This window comes from Littorina saxatilis, linkage group LG4 (genome assembly GCF_037325665.1).
Source record: "Littorina saxatilis isolate snail1 linkage group LG4, US_GU_Lsax_2.0, whole genome shotgun sequence".
NCBI lineage: Eukaryota > Metazoa > Mollusca > Gastropoda > Littorinimorpha > Littorinidae > Littorina > Littorina saxatilis.
Genome location: NC_090248.1, coordinates 53,282,001 through 53,289,355, shown reverse-complemented (window position 1 = coordinate 53,289,355; position 7,355 = coordinate 53,282,001). Strand labels below are relative to the sequence as shown.

The following is a 7,355-nucleotide window of genomic DNA, read 5'->3' as shown; positions in this document are numbered from 1 at the left end:
GTGACCGCTGATTTTTAAAGGCAAGGGGTATCATATTGTGCGCATGGCATACACATCCAAGTTGGTCGTTTGTCCCGATTGTGGGATACAGCCCGTCAGAGGCGTAGAGCGTGCTCGAGATGTTTTGAAAAACCTGACTGCAGTACAGGGATTTTTACACCTCCGGACTGCTGATAATCCTAACAGAATTATTTTCAAAAACCGTCTATTGCCTTGAAAGCAAACCTGGAATTTCTGATGCGAGTTGCCAGAAAGAAAGTTCACTAACAAGATCCAGGCCAACACCACCCCCCCCCATCCCCCATCCCCCTAAATAACACTAAGGAGTGAGGTGAGCTTAAATAACTAATTAATTAATCAATCAATAAATTCTCTGCTGAAATCCCCAACTTCGCGCATCGAAGCTATGAAAAACAGGACACTGCCACGTTTCCATTCAGCTAAACGCCACACCATTTTCAAGAGGGGATGTCTCAGGAAGAAAGATGTGACGCTCCCGATTCATATGTTTCAGAAGACAGCCCACCTGAGAAAAAGAAGAACACAATATAGAAATAATAACAACCTGTCAACCACAAATACATTAAAGTTTTTCAAACAGTTCACTAATCCGACAAACTCATGCTCGTTTCTGGTGCATTTGATAAAGCCAATTACGGGTAGATGCTAGACAACAGCAAAACCACCACCACATAACAACACAAGATTGTTTATGGTTGTTTACAGTCTCTTGAACACAGGAGTCAATCGAGACCATATATATAACAAGAAGCATAAACAGGGTTCCTGCAGGGCAGAGCTGATACAATTCAAGGAGTTTTCAAGGACATTTCCAGGACCAAATAAATGCTTTTCAAGGACATGATTTTCCCCAATTTAATGCAAAGCACCAAGCTTACCTTCAGGAAGGGAAGCAACTACAGGTGACTAGTAATAGTTAGTTCGTCTGCTTTAATTTGTTTTCACTCGATCTTTTATTCTCCCAAAATGTGTGTACTGTATTTGACGAAAAAAAAGGGGGTTGCATTTTTTTTTAAATAAGACAAGCTGCTGACGAAATGTATAGGCAACAATTTGGAAAAATCAAGTACTTTTCAATGACTATTTAACAAAACTCTATTTTCAAGCACTTTTCAAGGCCTGGAAAAGGTTTTCCAATTTTCAAGGAGTTTTCCAGGGTTCAAGGACTCTGTACGAACCCTGCATAAAAAAGCACTTCAGTTTGAAACCCAGGTTCAATGTAGTAAATGATATTGCATCAATGTTCCATCCATCCTCAGCACTTTCAAAACCAGTTTCTTCTAGGTCATACACACCTTTTCCTCGATTGATCCACAGTACATCAGATCGCTATTGTTCTTTTTATGATTTGCACCAAGGGAATGATTAACATTTCTGTCTTAGTCATATGTAACAAGCTTTAAGCAAAAGCATAATATTCTACACATTCACATATTGTAAGGTTGAAGGGGTCTATGTCGACCAAAAGAAGGTGTATTCCCCATAGCCATAGGTGTTTTCCCTGTGTACCGGGAATACAGTTGGATTTTCTGTAAAGAAGTATAATATCGTACAATCTTGCGCCAAGCGCGTGACTGCGGTTAGATAGGAGAATCTATTTAAAATCCTGAATTCGCGTGCGGCATCCAATCAAGCAAAACATGCTTCGACCGTTTATCAAAACGGATTTAGTTAAAGAAACATCTGCACCCCCACCCCCAACAGCCTGGTATTATGTTTTCCTCGCTGGTACTCTCGTCCATTGAATCACTTTCACAAGCTTGAAGTAACTCCATGGCGTCTAACGGAAGTATATTCCCTGTATATGTACAGGAAATTAACATACAGGGAATACAGCCACTGTTGGTCGACATAGACCCCTTCTAAAGTGCTGCAGTAGTTACCTTTCCCTCCAAGGACCAAGCTGTTCATCCACTGTAGGGCTGACCGGGGTTCCCCCTTAGCAGAGTGAGTGGCGAATCCTGGCTGATAAATTTCCTTTCATTTTCCATGAATGAAGAATACCAGCTGGGTTCTTTTATTCATGGACCTGTGTTCTGCAACACACACAAATCAGCCACCATCTTGTAAATATATGTAAAAGAAAGCAAGTGGCAATCTGAATAACAGAATACAAAATGATCAATCCACACAATCATACTTCAGCACTGAAAGTCCACAAAATGAAGCACTGCTAGTACATGTACTTCTCATAATTTACTGAAACTTTACTCGTCAAAACAACCATTTGTTTTATCAACTTTACTCGCATGTGGCGAGTAGATTAACATTTCTACTCACCATTTACATGATTTTTACTCGCCATGGCGAGTAATTGAAAATACTCGCCACTTTCAGGCCTGTACTTGTGCATGAGATGTGTTTACCATCCATATGCCCAGACCATGCGCTCTTCTGTTGTGCTCAGAACAGTAAAGAGTTGCTTGCTGGGGTGGTTGTTCATAAGTTAACAGTTCACAAGAGGGCACAAACAAGAGCAAAAACACAGGTGCCTGATTCAAACTCATTCAAATGCAGAACCTTATTTTTGCATGAACAGAGTAAGACATGATTCTTACATAGCTGACCCTACCCCTGGCAGAAAAGTGCTTGAAATTGTCCATGTGGTCTCTATTGATCAGTACATTTGATGCGTATTTGTGATACATATATACTGATATAGAGACAAGTAACAAGTGGACATTTCCTCTGACACCTCTACCATTTGTACACCTGCACAAATCTCCTGCCATAGACTACAAAAGGAAAACATACAAATCAAAACAAACACAAATTTAACCTAATGTTTACCTTTCAGCAGCAGAAAAGGCTGTGTTTTCTGAGGTGTCTCAGAGTAAAGCCACGGTGTTGGAGATCTATGCAAAACTAGGCTGTAGGCAAGGTCCAACATCTTTAGCTGCACACACAAAAAGAAGAAGCAAGAAATCACATGACATAGATGACATTCCTCACTAGTACAAAACCACAACTACACTAGTCAACTACCAATGTAAGAATCATAGTCCTGCAAGATTACCCTCTTAAAAAGTAAGATTGCTTTCATTCAAACACTACCGTGGGACCAAACTCCCCCCCCCCCCTCCTTTTTTTGAGTTTTTCCTACATGTGTGTTGATGTTTCCATTAATTCCAAGCCCTGAAACTGTGAACTTGAGATCTTTATGTATGCACACAGTCACAGGCTTAATAAGCTATTCAGAAACCAAGCAGAGTCTGCACAACGTCAATTCTGAGAAATAAATCCCCACAACCGGTTTCAAGGCCACTATACCGACTGAGCTATTGCTTGCCATGCCAACCTCCACCCCCATTTGGAACATGCACAACTAGTATACCCATACACATGTAATAATACTGCTTGCCTTCCTCCCCCACCCTCCAAATCAATAAACACTAAATGTATGCAATCAGTAATCTTTTAGTTAGTAGTTGACTACCATCACTACTCTCTCCACACCCACCCACCCTCTTGCACACCAGCGACACACCCCCATCGCCCAATCATTTCCATGATTCTCTCTGCCATATAGTTATCCTAAACACTAAGATTATGACACATTTGTTTTCCAATTAGGAACATAAAAAATTACTGTAAAAAAAATGTACAATCATGCACTCTCTGAGTCTGACAAGAGAGTGTGAGAAAAGTCAAGAAAGCAAGACATGTGTGACATAACTAAATCTTCTAATCTATTCCTGAGATTTACTCTTGACAGCTTAAAATGGAACCTCATGCACTTACTGTTCTGAATTGTAGAAATTTCTTGTAGTTATAGCAGCAAAGGCAGTTTTATTGGGTACCACCAGGTGTCACTCTGTCATCATCTGATCAAGCATTCAAGCAAATGGTTCAGCACTGAAACAGTAAATAGCAAGAGTGTACAGAAAAATACACAAACTTTCTCATTAATTTGTATCTTCAACTTCACATTATTCATAAATAATGATACCTTACTTTGACTAAGTTTGAGTAGGATTAACACCATGCAGAGCCAGAAGTTAACTTGAAATAAAATAACTATACGTTACTCAATACTGCACTCAATGAGTCAATTGTCAGCAAAGGTGATAATCAATGCAAGGTAAAACCAAAGGATGCAACTCAGTCAGCAATTGCAAAAACTACATAATTCTAATCAAGCTGTCAGTTTCATTAGCTATCAGAATTCAAAACATGTTCTTGTTTTTGTTGTTGCTGTTGTTCATGACTACATTAATGTATCTCAGCATTTCTAGTTTCTACACTATAGCCATTAAAAAAACCAAAAGAAGTGTCCCAATGTTTAATGAAGCGCTCTTGCAATTAAGTCACAATTGTTTGCAGTTGCTGAGAAAAGCTAATAGTAATAGTCCTTACAGTAAGTTGAGTAACAAATTATAAACAATTGCTGTTAACACTCATAGTACAAGAGAGCAAACCACTGCAAAACTATAGTCATTTATCAATGTTATGCTTGCCATCCACCCCCGACCCCAAACCTCTCCCATATTTTATGTACATCAGACTAGTATTCTTGTTAGTTCATTTCAGCTGTAACAGTGACAACACGTTTGCACACTACAGACCTGGAAGTGGAAATGTTAACACATGGAGTGCTAAATTTCAGGATACAATCTGTTTGTTTGTTTGCTTAACGCCCAGTCGACCACGAAGGGCCAATCAGGGCGGTGCTGCTTTGACATTTAACGTGCGCCACACACAAGACAGAAGTCGCAGCACAGGCTTCGTGTCTCACCCAGTCACATTATTCTGACACCGGACCAACCAGTCCTAGCACTAACCCCATAATGCCAGACGCCAGGCGGAGCAGCCACTAGATTGCCAATTTAAAGTCTTAGGTATGACCCGGCCGGGGTTCGAACCCAACGACCTCCCGATCACGGGGCGGGCGCCTTACCACAAGGCCAACCGTGCCGGTCATACAATCTGTTTCAAAGTACAAACACTGGCAATCGGAGAGAACAGTGTTACTGTAAGTCTTTACAGTAACATCAAACAGTATCCCCTCTTTTTGGTAGTACAGTGGAACAACACTTTTAATATCCCCTGATTAAAGACTCCCTCCCTTTTAAGACCCTGTTTTCTCAGATTTGTCTGTCCACAACCTCTCTATATTTACTCTCATCTCAAGACTTCTTCCTTTCAAGACCTGATTTTTTCAGATTTGTTTAGGTCCTAAAAGGAAGGGGGGGGGGGGGGGGGGGGGGTCGATCGACTTTACTGGTACCGTGAAACCGAAAGTGACCAAGTCATCAAGGGCACGTATATTCCTGCTGCTCTGTTAGCACCGATCATATTTTAGAAACGTTGCACTCTGTCGTCAACACGAATGTAGGAATAAAAATAGTATTACCTTCACCAGCTGTCTCCATGGAGTCGAAAGACCATCGGCCGGTTTGGCTCGCTTGTGCCATTCCTGGATGAAAATTGAAATGACCCTGGCTGCTCCGTTCTTGGCATCAATGGCAGTGCAAAAAAAGCGAATCCCGACTCCCATCCAGGATAAGCTGTACGGCACGGCGGCGTCTCTGCAGATGACCACTACATTTGGACGATTTGGACTGGTCTACACGTGTTGCGGCAACAAGCAGAAGAAGATACAGATAAGGTGGCGGGAGTGATGTCCCTTCGCTGCAGTGACTAAAAATACAAAACTATCTCAAAATAAAAACACAAGGAACGGATGGGTAGTTAAATTTGTGACAAAAGAAATTAAACGTTCAAATGACTTACCACCCCCCCTCTGCTATGTCAGTTGCGAGTATGTCAGTATGTGTTTGTGTGTGTGTGTGTGTGTGTGTGTGTGTGTGTGTGTGTGTGTGTGCCCGCAGTGTGCCCGTCAGTGTGTACGGTACGTGTGTGTGTGTGTCAGTGTCATTGCCGGTGTGTGTGTTTACGTGTGTGTGTCACAGTGTGTGTGTGCGTGCGTGTGTGTGTGTGTGTGTGCCGGTGTGGATGTGTGTGTGTGTATTGTGTGTGTGTGTGTGCGTTCGTCAAGTTGTGTGTGTCAGTGTGTGTGTCAGTGTCGATCAGTGTGTGTGTGTTCTAGGCCAGGGGGGATTCCCAAGGTTCCTGGGTTCCGGAAGCCCACCCACCCCCCTTACTGACTCCACAAATGTACCTTTTGCCTTTTTCTTTCTGCGAATGTATGTATTCATTTGCTAATTTGTTCGTTTGTTTGTTCGTTCGTCAGTTTGTTCGTTCGTCAGTTCGTTCGTTCGTTTGTTCGTTCGTTTGTTCGTTCGTTCGTTCGTTCGTTCGTTCGACAGTTCGTCCGACAGTCCTTCAGTACGTCCGTCAGTCCGTCCGTCCGTCGGTCCGTCAGTCAATCCGTTCTTCAAGTTCAGTCCGTATCAATAAATTCCTCTTGTGCAGGGCCCAATACAGGGGAGAGGGGGGGGGGGGGGGGGGGGGGGAATTCCTGTTGGTGGGACAACCCCCCCCCCCCCCCCCCCACCCAGGCCTAACTGTGGACCTCCTCCAAACGTTTGACAAATGCCCTGAAAATGGGCCAGATTGCACACAATTATTGTTTATTGTTTGCTTGTTTATTTGTTTGTTTGTTTGTTTGTTTGTTTGCTCGTTCGTTCGTTCGTTCGTTCGTTCATTCGTGGGTTGGTTCGTTCGCTCTTTCGTTCCGACCTTCGTTATTTCCTTCGTTTATTCGTTCCTTCGTCCTTTTAGTCCGTCCGTATGTCCGTCCATACGGTCCGTCCGACAGTCTGTCTGTCAGTCCATCAGTCCGTCCGTCAGTCCGTCCGTCCTTCAGTCTGTATCCGAATAGATTCCTCTTGTGCAGAGGGTTGAAGGAATACCCTGCAGGACCGGATCAGGAGGGGTTACCCGTAACGCCACCCCCCCCCCCCCTCCGCCCCCCCCCCCCCCCCCCCCCCCCCCCCCCTCCCCCCCGTCCCTCCGTCCGTCCATCAATCGGTCCGTCCCTCAATCTGCCCGTCGGTCCGTCCGTCAGTCCGTCCGTTCTTGTTCGTTTGGCATTGTTTATTTATTTCGCACACATCATTGTCAACTTGTGGATATCCTGAACAAGGCGGTGCGCGAGAATATCTTCTTGTTTGGATAAAATAACATTTTGCTCTGAAACAAACCACACACAAATTCCACTGCTTGAGCATCGTTTCAGTCTAACCGAACTGAGGGTATACCTCATCTTCAGAAGGAGAATAAGCGACAGCATGCTCTTCTACCATATAACATGTCACGTGAGGTCGTTCAGACCGGAGTGGAGGTATATCTCCGAGGGATCAGGGTATACTTTCAACCCGCTGCACAAGAGGAGTTTATTGATACCTTATGTTCGGTCGTACCGGTGTGTA

The 7,355-nt window shown here is 43.4% G+C and overlaps 1 long non-coding RNA gene across 1 annotated transcript; it reads right to left on the bottom strand.

Moving 5' to 3' along the window:
- Positions 1–306: 306 nt before the first annotated feature.
- Positions 307–5,756, bottom strand: LOC138965072 (uncharacterized). Its single transcript, XR_011455290.1, has 5 exons — positions 5,375–5,756; positions 3,763–3,876; positions 2,812–2,917; positions 1,905–2,057; positions 307–526 (listed from the first exon to the last, which is right to left on the bottom strand). It is a non-coding gene; the product is annotated as an uncharacterized lncRNA (long non-coding RNA).
- Positions 5,757–7,355: the final 1,599 nt, after the last annotated feature.